This window comes from Crocodylus siamensis, chromosome 4 (genome assembly GCF_052110815.1).
Source record: "Crocodylus siamensis isolate JL-2025a chromosome 4, ASM5211081v1, whole genome shotgun sequence".
In the NCBI taxonomy this organism is placed as follows: domain Eukaryota; kingdom Metazoa; phylum Chordata; order Crocodylia; family Crocodylidae; genus Crocodylus; species Crocodylus siamensis.
The window spans coordinates 129,717,964-129,734,202 of NC_143398.1; positions in this window are offsets into that span (position 1 = coordinate 129,717,964).

Here is a 16,239-nt window from a genome sequence, read left to right on the forward strand (position 1 = left end):
GCTCATCCAGGGGACATGATGGGAGGTGACTCCCACTGCTGCACACACCCTGGGAGGGCATGGGGGTGGGCATGTGCCCCTGGATCTGTGTGTAGGGTGGGGAAGACTACTGCTGGGGGCGGCACTGGGCTCTTCCTGATGGGGGGGGCTAGACCAGGCTGCATTCAGGGCAGGTGGCAGCAGCGCTGGAACAGGGCCTATGGAGGGGGCTACAGCCACCCCAAAATTCACCCTAGACCCCCAGACCCTCCCTCCCAGCACCACTGCCAGCCACCCCAAGCTTGGCACCACCCCAACCCCAGCCTGCAGCAGCCGCCCACCCTCACCACATGAGCAGATCCATGGGTACAAGCCCCACCCTCCATGTCTTTCCAGGGTGTGTACAGTGGCAGGAGCCACACCCTGCCCCCGTGCCCCCTGTATGAGCTGCTCACAGCTCCATCCCACGCCCTGTCCCACTCCAGCTGAGCAGTGCTTGTCCCAGCCCCACTCCCTCCCTCACCGCGGGGGCCTTGATCTCCCCCCCACCCTTTTCCCCACAACAGACTTACCAGCCAGATGCTGCTCTCCAAGCCACTGGGCTGCACTACTGGCCATGTGCATGCTGTGGCTACAAGTATGCATGGGGCATTTATTAGCCACATGATCAGCCACATCAGGTAAAAAAAGCCAGCTGTGGATACTGCCAATTTTCCCTATATTGGTGCTGATTTGATATGGGACCAATGTATCAGTGTAGCTCTATACATGATGGCATAAAGCCCTTCAAATCTAGGTCCTGCTATAGCTCAGAATCAGGCCTTTTGTATTTAATTTCTATTTGTTTCTAATGAACAGATACATGCAGTAAGATATCAGAGAATATGAAATAAATTGATACAGCTTGAATTTTGACTGTCAGGTTCTTGCAACAAACTGAGAAGTGTATGTACACACTAAATATGGTATGTAAATACTATGAAGGAAATCAATAGAAAAAAAAAAGAAGTTAACCACTTGCAGACAACCCATGAAAAAAAGGAAGCCAGATGTGCAGGATACATTATTCAATCTTTTCCCCATTAAATTTGTGTTTGAAAATTCTCTTGGTTTTCTTTTTCTGTCTTTTTTTTTTTTTTTAAACACAAATGCAGTTATAACTTTTATTTTAATGCATTTTTATTAATCATAAAATAATTCTCTGAAACCCCTTGGGCTCATGCTGGATGTTATGTCAAATGTTGAGCCTATATATTTTTTCCTTTTTATCAAGAATGTTATCTTCATAGTACTACAGCATTGTTTGTTTTGTTATGCCTTTTAAGTCACAACAAAGAATAACCAGTTTGGGCAGGAATGTTAGGAAAAAAGTTTAAGAGCAAAAACATTCAATTAAAAAATTAGAACAAGAAACACATATCTGACTGTTGAAAGAATGAAAAAAGTAGACATCAAAGAAGTATGTATATCAGGACACATAGTGAGGAATCACTGGCTTTTGTGCGAAATATCCTTAGATGCTAGGATATTATCAAACTCCTTTGTATAGCCGCGCTTTTTTTGTTATTGTTGTTGTTGTTTGTTTGTTTGTTTTTTAAAGAAAATACCATTCTTTTGGGACTGAGAGTAAGAATGTGGAGGAGTATAGATTACAGTGTATTGTAAAATGCGTCCAAATTTCTATCATAATAAAGGTTGTTTTTTGCAGTGGGGGAGGGCATTAAATCTGGCAGTTGATTAGAAATGGTGATACTTGGCATAGAATGCTATTAAGGAGATTATGCTATCTCTTAGGAACAGAGAATGCTGTGGTCAAGGGGAAATCAATTTCCTGGGGTGCTCCAGAAAATTTGTCCTGCAACTGGAAACCTTATAATCACAGCCCCAAGGGAACAATACACTGAAAAGCAGACAGATGCTTTCTTCCCCATTCCCCTTCTTTTACTTCTAAATCATTTTTGGTATCCTGGCAGTATTGTACATTAAATGCTTGAAAAAGATTGAAAACTACAGTAGTTACTCTCACTTGTACAGTAACTTTCTATCAGCCAGATGTTTGTTCAGCAGTTTGATGGGGTTGTTTAAAACTCTTTGCTTTCATTATATTGTAAAGGAGGTATTCAGTTAGTACAAAAGGGGACTTGGCTTTTCCATGCTGCAGGGAGTAAACCAGGCAATTAAAACCAAAAACCCCAAAACCTTACCTGGGCTTAGTGAGATAAAGAAACTGTGGAATACAATTTTCTTTCCTTCTCCTCTATCTAGATTTTCATGCTCCCTTCTCTTCCTATGCCCCTAAAACAAGGTGCATGTCTTATCTGGTAGCATGTGGTTTGTGTGGCAAATGCAGATGTCCCAGGGGGATGAAAAGAGAGGGGCCATGGCAGGGATAGCCCTCCAGAACCCCGGAAAAACAGCTCCACCAGCAGAGCAAACTTACCTTTTTCAGAGGTGAAGAGCCAGGATGAGCTACAAGAGAACAAACCTTCCACACAGTTCATCAGTGGCTTTTTTATACAGCTGGAACCAGCACAAGAGGATGACATCATAAGGAGAAGCCGCCCACCTGTGTTAAAAGCTGGCAGTGGAGAGAAGGCTGAGGTAATGCCCCTTCTTGGGCCAGCCAGGAACCCTGCTGGTCCCGAGGAGAAAGCCCAGGAGAGGACCTGGCAGGAGGTCCACTCCCCAGAGGAGTACCTAACACCTGGACCAGGGAGTGAGCTGGGACCCAGGATCATGCCAAGGGGTGACCGGCACCTTCTGATGCAGGAAACATGACTAGGGAGGAGTCCCCAGGCCTGCCCTAAAGTTAAGTTGCTCAGTGTGCTTTTCTTTTTTCCTTTTGAGGCCCTGTAGGCCAGGGAAAAGGCCAGAGGATATATATTGGGAGCTAAGCACCTAGAGGCCACTCAGAGACTCTGGACATTGCAGGGCAACCCACCATGAAGGTTGACCCTGTACTCAAGAAGCCCTGCTGGAATGGAGGAATTGAATTGATGTCAAGTCCATGGCAGATGAGCTACAAACCACAGTCAGTGGGAAAGAGGTGGCTGACCAATGCATTGTGGCACCAGACCTCCAAGGTCAAGAGTGTGAAACCGGGACACCTGGGGTCGTGGAACCAAAAAAAGGGTCAGACTGACCAGTGTCCGACCATCCCAACAGGCTGGCACATGGCAAGGGTGTGGGGGAGGTGGAGTCCCTGGAGCATCTGCTGGCAACGCCTCGCAGCGTGTCCTTCCTTCACCAAAGGGGAATCCCACTACCGAGCTCAACATCAAAGGTGTGGGAGGCGAGTGTCGAGGAATTCCCTGGGGAGGAGAGTAGCAAACACCCAGGCAGCTGGAGCAGACTCCATGGCAAGCTCAGGGCTCCTGCATGAGGGCTGCCCGGGAGAGGCTCCATGAAGCCTGGAGGGTGCAGTGGTATAAAAATTCAGCAAGTGTTAATAAAGAAAAAATTGAAGTTAAGGTTTTTCACAAGATAGGAACATTCAACCCTATTGGTTTGATTTGGAAATGATTCTTTTAAATGTATAGGTATTTAATATTTTGATTAATATTTTAATGTTCCTGTTTTGTACAATAAACTATTTTAAGTGACCAAAAGTTATTTTTTTAATGTTGTCATTTTGTTTGTGTTTTAAAAATTCTTTATGGCAAAAATTTCTTATGAACAGAACTTCAGAAGTTTTATCATACCTCATTTTAACCCAGTTTGGACATATCCAGATGAGCCCACATGTGCCTCTTGCTATGTCTCAAAGCAGTTTGAAATGTGGCAAGAGGCACACTGGGAACAAAAAAAGTTCCCTGCACTGCATATTTGCAGTGCAGGCCCAAAATTTGATACTTGGAAATCTAGGTGTAAAAAAACAAACAAAAAAAAACCCAGAAAAAATGTTGGACAGGGGTCCTCCAAAGAGATGCTCTGCTATCTGGCCAGAATATCTCTATGGCTGCCCCTTGCTCTGATGCTGAAGCATGCTGCCTCCATGCGTGGGGCAGCCTAGAGCAATGCAGGCTGCAGCCTGATGGGACCTCCATCCCAGGTAAGGGACTAGGGGTGGAGGGGGACTGGAACAGGGGGGCTGTGGGTTTGACAGAGGATGCTTGGGAGGGGTGGGTCCCCCGCCTGTCTTCCACACAGCCCACAGCTCTCTCTCTCCCTGCAGTAGCAGCAGCCATCGGGGGGCTTGGGGCCCTCCTGGAACAGCCCCCCCCCCCCCCACACACACAGTGGAGAGCAGCACAGCTTGGCCCCAGCTGCCCAGCACCCAGTGCTGCCTGTACCACAACATGCAGGGCCATGCACCTTTGGGCAGCTCAGCATGTTACCCAGGGCCTTGTGCTGCTTGCAGGGACTGCCTATCGCACTGGACCAGGTCCTGTATGCACACAGGACCTGTTTCAATTTTCTCCTGCCCCAGCACCACTTTATTGGTGCACCCCTAATTTCAATGATAAAATGCACAGAGACCTCGCCCAGTATGACAGGTGGTCCCTGTGAGCAGCATGGGGCCCCAGGTGACAGCCCGAGTGTCCCAGAGCTGCCTGAAGGTGCATGGGCCTGTGCAATTTGGCATAGGCAGCCAAATTATAAATATATCAATAAAACATTGGCCAACTGGTCAATCACTCTCTCTCTCATGGTTCTTTAAAAAAAAAAAAAAAATTGTGGAAGAACATGGATTTGAGGATATTTAAAAAAAAAAAATCCCAAATTCAGTCTTTATCAAAGAATTTGCGGTTTTAAAATAGGGAACATCAGGATTCCTGCTAATGAGGCAAGTGGCAGGACCCAGGCAGAGGAGCCTGCTCAGGGCTGGCACCTGGGATCCTGCTGGAGGTGGCTGACCTCCTGGCCACTTGGAGCCAGGAGGACATGCACTGACAGTTCAGAACAGGTAACCACATCTTCCAGGCAATAGCTGGCAAGAGAACATCTTCCAGGCAATAGTTGCCCAGGTGGCAGGGCAGCAGCGCCACACTGGCAGCTGGCCCAGCAGTAGATGCCTCTGCTGTGGCTGTGCAGTCCCTATCTGGGTCTGGCAGGCACACAGCCTTGGGGTAGCATGCTGTTGCAGGTGGTAGCAGGTCATATCCAGGAAGCAGCCCCCACTGCCAGACTGCTGCAGTGGGTAGAGGGTGCAGAGAACTCTAGGTTAGGGCTGCTGCAGTGGTCCAGCTGGTATAAGAGGTAGTGTCCCTAGATAACAATTGGCCAGGTCCCAGAAGCTCCTGTCTCTTTGTACACCCAATTAGAGTAGGCCTTAAGGTCCACCTGGCTAACTACTAGCCCCTTGTGGGGCTAATGAATGAGTGTTACAACTAAATTCTTGGAACAGCTAAAGCAAAAACAGGATAGGAGTGTTCTGTGGGTCAAAGGTTCAAAAGATGAAAATAAGTGCACCTGAGGGCAGCCAGAACTCCTGGAAGGCTTCCCTGAAGCCCACATCTTCCAGCAGACTAGCATTGAAATGCCAGTAGGCCAACCCTAGACACCCAGGTCCTAGTGTGGCCTCGGCCCAGACAAGGTGGTGATCAAGGAGTCAGCTGGATGCCAGAGGAGTAGGCCCGGGCAAGGTGCAGCAGAGAGATATAAACCTGGTCCAACTGGGAGTGGCATCCTTGGTTCTCCCCCACCCTCACATAGGTGAGGGCGGGGGGGGTGGTCAGTAGGGTGACAGGCATGCTAGACGCCCACCAGGAAGTAGTCTGTCAGGATCTCCCCAAGGATGCCTTTGGTGGCCTGGTTCCACTCCCTGTGCAACTGGTCTCGCACATCTAGGGTGACATTAAAGTCGCTGCCAAGGACCAGACACTCAGGGTTGAGGGTGCTATTATATGTGGCCTCCTGGTAGAAAAAATCCACCAACTCCAGGTCCTTCACAGGGGTGTATACATTCAGAAGGTTCAGGACCACCCCTGCACTTGGACCTGGAGGTACAGCAGGTGGTCCAGGACCACCTCAATGCCCTGGAGAACCTCTGACTGCAGGCCTGGGGAAAAAAGTGTGGCTATCCCACAAAAGGTGGCTGAGAAGAGACTAAAAAATACCCTGCCTCCCCACTCTAGCCACCAATTATGTTACTCATCCGGAGTTGTTAGGGTCTCCTGCAAGAATACTATGGGGTATCCCACCTCCTGAAGGAAGGAGAGCACCTGGCATTTCTGGAGACCCTTCCTGCAACTGTGGATATTCAGGGTTGCAATCTTAAATGGCCTCATGGCTGGGGGGCGTGGAATGGATGGTTCAGCAGGGGCCTTGTGCATCTCAACACCCAGTATGGGGTCCACCAGCTCATACAGAACCTTCTCATAAATATAAAGGGTGTTTATGAAACTCCAAGCTTGCCTATAGGTCCGGGCATTGCAGCTTTTGGGCCCCTTGCCTTTCCCCACCAGGTTGGGGGTGGGGCTCCTTCACAAGATGGTGGGTTAGAGTTGGAGCCCCAGGGGGTCTGCTCAGGGTCCCTGACAAAATCAGCCTGTTTATTAGGAGATCCCACCCTGACCCCCTCTGGTGTGGGACCACGAGGCAGGCGGGAAGTGTGGTTTTTCTGGGAGGGGGAGGGAAGAGACCCATTAGGCACTGAGGTGGTTTTAGTGTCTGCCTTGAAGTCCTGGGAAAGAGGACCTCCCTCCTCAGGATTTACTGGGGTGATCCCCAGGACCCCTGTCCTCCAGATCATTGGGGAGGGGCCACACCACTGCTGGACCTTCCTTTGGGTCAGCCAAGGTCGCAGCCTCAGCGCCCATGGTCTCAGGGGGTAGTCCGTGGCCAGCAGTGCAAGGGGCTTCCTTTGTGGGCTCCTGTTTGGGACTGTCCAGCAGCCCTGAAACTTCCTGCATGGGGATCACCCATTTGATCTTTCTCGGGGGTGGGGTGTCAGGCACAGCTGGGGAGACCCCTGGAGCCTGGGCTGCTCCTTTCCCCCCATATGGTGGTCTTGGGAGAGGGGCAGAAGTCCTTCACATCAGAGGGCTCCAGCTGTGCCTGGGCCTTCCTCTTGCCCTTGCACCCAGAGGGCACCTGCATCCACTCAGCCATGGGGTGGTCTTCAGGTGGACAGGCTCCAGTAGGAGAAGGTGAGGCTTGTGGGGGGGGGCAGCTATGGCAGGGACATGACTAGGGACAGGAGGGCCCTGCTCCCTCTCTCCCCTTGGTTGCTGCTGTTCTTCCTGGGGCCCCACCAAGCTTGGTTGGGGTGTGGGGTCCCTTGCACACATGGGGCAGGCTTGAAGTTGCAGCTGGGGTGAGGGGTTCTGGTGGTAGAGCACCCCTCTTGCCCATGGGACCCACAGAAGACTTCCCTGCCTGGCCCATGGGGCACTCATGATCCAAGTGCCCTGGGGCATGGCACCAGATGGATCTCAGGTTCCCCAGCATATAGAAAATCCTCACTAGGGCCCCCTGAAAGAGAATCAGCCTCCATTCGCACTCGTGATGCCAGCTGGATGGTGATGGAATGAGTGCACAGAAAAAGCACAAGTGGCGGAGGCTACGGTATTGGCACCCCAGCAAGACGGCCACCACTGGGGAGATAACTCTCCCTGGGGTTTAGAGATGGGGAAGCAGGGCCCAGTTGGGGATATAATGTGGGATGAAGAGCAGAACCACTCTGGTCCTCAGACCTTCTAGGGGCTCAAGAGGGGTGTACTCACACTCTACCATGAGCCCCCTCTCCACTACCTTTTGTGTGGTGGCCTCTGAGACAAGGAAAAAGACCCCTTTGCCATGAAAGTGGGAGTCTGCCACAATCTTGGGGGCCCCTACTACCTGAGCCAGGGCCTGCACCCAGGTCTCAAAACATAGGTTCTCCCACTTGGGAAGTTAACATTTCACCCTGTGCCTGCGGGTGAGTGCTGGAAACAGGGCCCTGATGCCTTAGCTGGAAGGGCCAGCAGTGAAGGGTACAGGCCCCATGGCTGTGAGTAACTCCACAACCACCTGTGCATAGCTGTGGTTCCCCTGCTGGGGGGCTGCATTGGTGGGGCTGGGGCTAGGGCCACTGACAGGCTGAGTGGGTGTGCTGGTTGCTGTGGCACACCTGGTCCCCTCAGGTGCTGGTAGTCTAGGGTTGGGGGTGGGGCCCTTGCCCTTCCCTCTCCCAGCTATGGAGGAGGCCAAAGAGGAGTCCTTCCCACTGCCCTTGCCCTTGGTCCCTGATGGTGGGGGAAGGTGGTCAGGGAAGACCCCCTGGCCCTGCTGGACTCTCACCTCCCCCTGCAGCAGAGGTCTCAGGCTTCTTTACCCCTGGAGGAGGTTGTTTGGACTCTGCCTCCAAGTCGGGGCTGTAAGGATGTGCATCTATTTGGGGGCTTGGCTGGGATCTTCCTCCATAGTGGGGACTGCAGAAAGCTCTGTAGGGGCATCTACCCCCATAATGTTCCTGTCCTGCCATTGCTTCACATGAGGGAAATGAAAAAAACCAAAATATACAGTGAGGCCAGTGAATCTAATGGGGCAGGATGGGGTTGTGGGGAAGTGGGGGCAGGGGGAAAGGGGATGAAGCTCACTGAGCTACACCCCCAGAGGAAAAAAAACTGGGAGGGCTATGGTTGGGGAATGTGTGGGAGGGGGAACAAATACACAAGGGCTGGCTTACTCAACCATACAAACACCAGGACAGGGGGAGTGGACCACAGAACTTACCACACTAGGTAAAAAATACACAACAAAGGAGCTGAGGCAGATGTAAAAGATGGCTGGAGTGATGGAGAGGTTTTGTTTGTTGAAGATCAGTCCAGGAGCCCCTCAGGCCTCCAGCCAGGCATTCAGAAACAAAGTAACAGGCAGGAAAACAAAGCAGGATCAGATGCAATGAGGCAGCTGTGGAGGAGGGCAGGAGCAATTAGTCAATTAGAGAGTAATCCAGTGCAGATGTGGTGTTGAGTGGTGCAAGGTGGTGTAGCTCCCTCTCTCCTGAGATGGGGCAGCAGGACAGCAGCAGCAGTGGTGGTAGTAGCTGTCCAGTTCAGTCACTCAGGGTGTGACTCAGGTGAAAGTGGAGGTGAAGGTGGGAGTTGGCCTACCAAGGCAGCTGGGGCCGGCAAGGCACTTTCAGGCTCTAGCAGTGATGGTGGGGGAGGGGCCCACATACAGTGCAAGTTCCCTCCCCAGGCTGTCCCCTGACCTTGGCTTGGTGGTGTGCTGGGCAGTAGGCCAGAACAAGGGTGCAGAAGCTGGGCTGTAGTGCAATGGAATGGGCCCCTCTCTGATGAGGGACAGCAGCATGCAGCAGAGGATCCCCCCATGCAGGGGGCAGCAACTGCAGCAGCCCAAGGTAGGAAGGGGTGCAGCCAACTTACTCCCAAAATCTCTGAGACCAACCCAGCAGCTAGCAGTAGCAGGAGGCAGGAAAGGGCCTGGCCATCTTCTCCCCAGAAGCACCCAAGACCAAGCCTGCAGCAACAGCAGCAGCCTGGGACAGTAAGGAGTGTGGCCAACTTCCTCCTGGAGGCTCTGAGGGCAAGTAGTTCTGACCTGATTGCCAAGGCAAGATTTTATACTGCTGGGGTTAGCACAGGTGCTGGCCCTAGGCTCTAGCTCACCCTATCTGCAGATCTGGGAGGAACTGGGCAGGCTCATTGTACCCCAAGTGGCACAACTTGCTGTTTGAAGCTTTTTCGACATTTCGCCCATAAGCTATTCCACACCCAGCACCAAGAAGATCAGTGCTGCCACTGGTCCCAGCTGGCAGCATCAGCCTGTCAACCAGCAGGCAGATCGGGGGCTTGCCTGCACCCCCAGAAAAGCTGCAGGAGCTGCACCAGACTCCTGTGGGTGTGGGCTCCTGATCTGCCTGCTGGATGACAGGAGGCTGGTGCTGCCATCTGGGACCAGTGGCACCACTGACCTTCCCAGTGCCGGGTGCAGACTGTGCCCAATGCTGGCATCACCAGCCTCCTGTCATCCGGCAAGCAGATTGGGAGCCTGCACCCCCGGGAGGAGTCCAGCACAGCCCCAAAGTCCTCCTGGGGGTGGAGGTGAGCCCCTGATCTGACTGCCAGTGACAGGAGGCTGCTGCTGCTGGCTAGGACCAGTGCTGAAGCCAAGTAAGCCTGGCTTCGAAACTTAAAGCATTTTGAAATTTTTCTGTTTTGAAGCTGTTTGAAAGGCTTTTGTTTTGTTTCGATTTTGCCATTTTGAGCTCAAAACGCATCAAAACAGCTTCAGAATGAAACACCGGGCGAAATTTCCCACAGCCCTAATAGATACCAATGAGTAGATTATGTATATTTCCTTAATTCTGCTTCTTGTATGTTAAATATGTATTTTGAAGAAAAGAAACAGAATAAAAATTTATATAGAATCTTTGTTGAAAATTTTATTACACATAGCATTGTCTTGATTGTGTGTTTAAAGCCTGTTATAATCCCCTTTATCGTGGCATTTCTACATTATCTAAATGCTTTGCTTGTTAATACATAATGATTGGGTACATTTTTTATCACCATATGAAAGGTAAATAGAGAAGTCAAGTATGCAGTACAATGATGGTAACGAGTTGTTTGTTTTCTAGAGTTGACTGAGAGCCAAGCAGTACTGAATCCAGCAAATATCAATCAGCAAGATTGATAACTTGATTCCAACTGAAAACATGTCTGAAATTGACTTTGAGAAGTTAGCTGAAATAGGTAAACATTTTTTATTGAACTTCAAATGGCATCTTTACAGAATTACAGATGATTTAATACAGCTTCTTTGTGAAATAAGAAACTCTGCAGGCATTTTGTAGTGCTTCTTTGAGCAATCTAATGAGTTACAGCCACTGTACTGATATGTATTGTATTTAAGGTCATTAACAGTGAAGTTTAGTTTAATACATGCAGCTTTTATTGGTTTATGTTCCTCGTGCAATTCTAAGCTATTGGAATATTGCCATCATCACGCATTGACACAGTGTCAGAAACGGGAGTCATTACTCAAAAGAGACAAGTACTGAATGAACATAGGGATTGGTGTATTATATGTTATCTCTAAAAATGCTAGAAGAACAGAGTGTTATGACTATGGTATTAGGGGGCTCATCATTTTTCAAAATTGGTGTAAAAAGATGTTTCTTTGAATTCTGAGAATTCCATAGTGAATAACAGAGAAAAAAAGATGTCTCTCAAAATCTGTTTTCTCTCTCTCTGCTCCTCTCATGGCTCCTTACTACAGTTTTGACTTTCCTATCATTAAGTACTTCAGTAGCAGCTGCCAGACCTTTTACTCCTAAGTAATTCAAAATCCACTGAAGTTAATGAAAACCTTTCCAGTGACCTCTGGGTACTGGATCAGACCCTGGTGTTGCCATCCTAGCCAGGCTTAATAGCAATAGCTGTGTCTCATAACTGATGATTCTCTGTTATACTTCATGCAGTGGGGTGTTAAACTCCTATCATTCATAAGTGAAAAACAGTACTAGGGTTGTCCTCATTTAGGAACAATACATCTTCCTTATCATTATGAAACAGTTGTGTCTCAATTGTGTTCGAAAAATTAGAGAACTTTTATAAATTGTTGCTTACTGCTTTAGAATTGTAGAAAGATGAGGCTGAGGATATAATACTAGGAGAGAGAAGGACGTTCACACCACTGACAACTGAAGACATTGAACTAAGCATTAATCATCCATACTATGATGCTGCAAGACATGGCTTTGTCCAATTGACAGGCACATTTAACAAAAAATGTAAGAGTATTTTTTAGAGTTAGAAGATGTTGCTAAGCACCTTATTGCACAGTTGGACTATGGCAGACACACAAGACAGTAGTCTCAAAAATCATGAGTAGAATTAATCACAGGCTCAAGTGCTTTACTTAATAGATCACTGGCCACAAATTCAGGTTTGAGTTGTTCTTGAAAAAATACAGAGCTTAAATATGAAGAACATATGTGGGGATTTTTATTCATTGAAGAGTTGTGTTGTTTCTTGAGTGACTCAAAGTGTTATGAAGCTATACACACAATCATTCTGCTCATGCACAACATCAGAAAATGTAGCTGAGCTGTCTACTATTAATGCTCTCAAACTTATCTACCTAGGGAGCCCTAAATATAACCTAAGAGATAAATATGTATACAGTAGGCAGAGAGTGGAAGCAAAAATTAAACTATTGGTATGAATTAACATGACAGGTAAACATATCTTAAAAATATATTAATGCTGTTCCTTACAAGTTAGTTTTTTCCTTTGCTTGTTTTTTGTTGGCAGTTCATGTGGCAGCATAACACTGACAACAATAAACTTGAGCTTAATAATAACTTTGCAGTTCTTGCATTATGTATTATAAGGGTAGACTTTTCACTGAAGATTCATACTACTCAATCTCAAGAGGACCCCTTAATTTTATATTAGAGCACATTTTTTCCACCTCTTACTCACATAGGTCTAATCAGTGTATTTCTTGCGTACTTGTTCTTAAGTGCTTTTAGGAATCAAGGCCATAGCCAATGATCCCAATGCCTTTATTCTAGGGGTGGGCAATTCTTTGGGCTGCGGGACCACTTCAACAGTTTGGGATACATGTAGATGCACCCACTGTAGAGGAAGGCAAGAAAGCATATCCTTTAGACCCTGCATATCCAGTAAAAAAACTTTTTTTTAACATTCATGCATTCATTGCTGGAAACACAGAAAAGAGAAAGTTAAGTATCGTCTTTGCTTTCCAGTATTATCTATCTTATTTTTATTCACGTTTTTTTCTTTGGACATATTAAGTTAAGTGGACATGTTGCTATTCTAATTACACAGGACTTGAAGCATGTGTTTTTAAGAAGGGTCACTGATAGCTTCCCTGTTTCTCTTTAGAAGAAGATTCTTGTTCTCCTTAGCTCATACTGAAATAAAACGGTCAGCTACATTTCTGGTTTAATTTTATTGAAGGAATTGGAATTGCACCTCAGATGAATTTCATTTGAAATGTTTATTTATGTGCACATTATCTTCCAGGCAAGACAGGTGGGCAGTGTGCCCAGAGGCCATGGGAAACTAGCAGTGTGGCTGGATGGAGACTTCCCATGCTGCCACAAGAAATCTTCTGCAATTGGTCTTTCTGATAAAAATGAACCAAAGTATTTGATCAGAAGGCACTGGTTTTAGTAACAAATCAGTCAGAAATACCATGCTGGAATTTCCTGAGCATGTTGAGTGATATTTTAATGCAAAAACTCTTAAGTTCACAGCATGTTTCTTGTAGCAGCATGGGAAGTCCCCAACCAGCATTTCCCCTGATGCTCAGCCAACAAGCACCTCCAGAGCTTGCAACTTCCCTAAGTGGTGAGCACCCCACTGGTGCTCCACCAGACTTCTCTACCCACTACCTTTACTGATGCTGAGTCAAATTTATATACAAACTGATTTGAAATCAAATGAAAGAGCAAACCTGCTTCCCTCTGAGAATACATAAATTGTAGGGCTGTGCGAAGCTTCAGACTGCACTTTGGATTCAGAAAAGATTTGGACAATTCAGATGCCGAATCAGCATGTCTGAATCAAATCGCTGGCTGCTTTAGGCTTTCCAAATTGATTCAGAGCTTCCGAATTGATCTGGAAATATTCAGAGATTCAGAGGGCTGTCTGTATGGGGAAACAGAAACTTCGAAGAGGGAAGGAGAGCGGGGGGGAAAGACTGACATGTCTAGGTGACCAGTGAGCAAGATTTCTCTCTGACTGCCCTTCCAATTACAGTGTCTTGGGAAGGGACATATAAACAGCATAAAAGCCTCCATGTGCAGGCTTGCTGTGCCTTTCGTAAGCTGGTTCTGTCTGGGGAACAGTGTGAGAGGTACTGTGCACTGCCTGGCTTGATTTACAGTCAGGCGTTGCTATTTCCCTGCTCCTTTTTGTTGTTAGAAAGGATTGGGTAGGATTTAGCTTAGCTTAGCTTAGTTTAGCATCTCTTAATACTATTCAATTAATTTATTTCAATTTATATTTGCTCTTTTTTTTTTTGCAAACTTTGGAAAAAGAAAGGTCAGTGTTTTACCTGCCAGCATGATTCATCACTGCGCAGGGAGGCACACATTGCATGCACGCATGCACACACACACACACACACACACACACAGAAGAAAAATCAGATATTTATAGGAGAAGAAGAGAGTCAGATTATATAAAGTAGTTATTAGTTATTAATATTATTATAGTTAGTTTACATAGAGACTCACAGGCGTCAGATTCAGATTGAGACTAACACAAAACTCAGGGTCTTAGCAGAAGGACTTACATCATTTTAGGTACACATTATAACACAGAAGAAGAAAAGTACAATAGTAGTCACACATTCACATTAATAGAACATCACAAAAGAAAAAAACATATATAGTTATTAATAATCAAAGAAAAGTCCAGTGCACGCATGCAACACAGAGGGAATAACACACAGAGTCACACTTCACATTCATAAATCATACTAAATAAGCATATCACGGCAGAGAAGAAGACAGACAGACAGACAGCACATGTTTTTTACATAGTTCTTAACACTTATTATTAATGAATCAAACAATCAAAGAAGAGTCCAGTGCATGCATGCAACACAGAAGGAATAAAACACACAGTCCTTTTGCACCTTTTGCTGCACAGGAAAGATTAATATGAAGCATGCTGAAAAGGCAGGTACCAGTTCTTCTGGCAGGGGAAGGAGAGGGGGTAGGGGAGAGTTACAGCTGCAAGTCCCCCCCCCGCAACATAGACTCATTCTCTTCCCAAGCAGCCATGACACTTGTGTTGCCAGTGGAGGCAAGGAGGTGCAAGAATTGTCTGCACCTGACATCCTTGCACCTGCACCACTTCTCCTAAATCCAGAAATAGGCACCAGCAGCGGAATCAACATCTCCTCCACCCCAGTGTCATCTCTCAGCATGAACACCCCACTGCCAGAGGAGAAGCTGTAGCTGGAACCAGGGATGCTGAACATGCTGGTTCAAGCAATTTTGGGGAGGTCTGGGGAGGACCCAGCTCTCCTCCAGAAAGCAGCATCTCGGAGGAGGTTGAGGTTGTGGAAGCAAGTGGCTGAGGCGGCTCCTCCTGCTGTTGTGCCTCAGCCTCCTGAGAAGTGGGAGAAGGCAGCATCTTCACCTTCAACCTCAACCCAGAAGCGGGCAAGTAGCATAGTGTGGGAGCATTTTGAGCTGGGAGATGATCCCAGGTTTGCCATCTTCCAGCACTGCCAAAGGCACATCAGCCAGGGCATGGAAATGAAACACTTGTCCACCATAGCGATAATGCTATATTTGAGGAGGCAGCACCCCCTTGCCTTTCTTACTTCTCAACCTGGCTCCAATGTGAGCATGCCAAAAGGGAAGTCCCCCACTCACTCCAAAGCCCCCTTCACCCCAAAATGGAGGCAGGCCACCCTAGAACAGTGGGGAAAAGCTGCAGATGGGGGAGGCGGATGGGGAAATCACTCAGAGCACTGGGGAGATGCTTGCTCTGGATAGCCAGCCCTTCTCCCTAGTTGAGCAGCTAGGGTTTATTCAACTTGTAGCACTTCTGGCCCCATCTTACAAAGTGCTTGCATGCATCACCTTTAGCAGGACGCTGGTATCCTCCCTGTATGAGGCATGCAGGGAGTATTTGAGGGAGAAGCTGTGCAAGCCAGGGCCGCAGGTAGATTTACACTTCACCTCCAACATCTGGAACAGCCGGGGTGGCAATCCCTACCTCTCCCTCACAGGGCACTGATGCGCTCAGTCAGGTCATCGGTGGGCTCAACTGCAAGCTGAGGTGCTGGATGAGTACCACACAGCAAGGGAGATCATGGGGGCCATGAACCACATGGTGCAGAGATGGCTCGTTGTGCAGGCCAAGGTCACCTGCAGATTCATTGTTAGCCTAACAAAGGGGTTTTCAACCCTATGTTTTATAAAGTACTCCTTTTCTTTTCACAATAAACATATAGACATAAAAAAACAAGATAAGCCATCACACACCATGAGTAACGGCATATATCCAACACAACACAACATCTTTACTTCTTGTTGTTGATGCATAAAGCGGTTCGTTTCTCTGGAGGCCACAAAAATCACAGACACACACTCATTAGATGGCACAAAAGGTGTATTTGCAAATAGGGTCAGAGCAGAGTCAAAAACTCAGATTACTCTGAACCCACAAAGGAATTTTGCAGGCTGTATTTATCTCCTCCCTCCTGGGCACGTGTGCAGAAACAGGAACTCTTACAGCTCACTTGCGTTTCATACAAGCATACATGTGGTTACATCACTGCATACATCGCATGTATAGTATAATTAACTACTTAAGT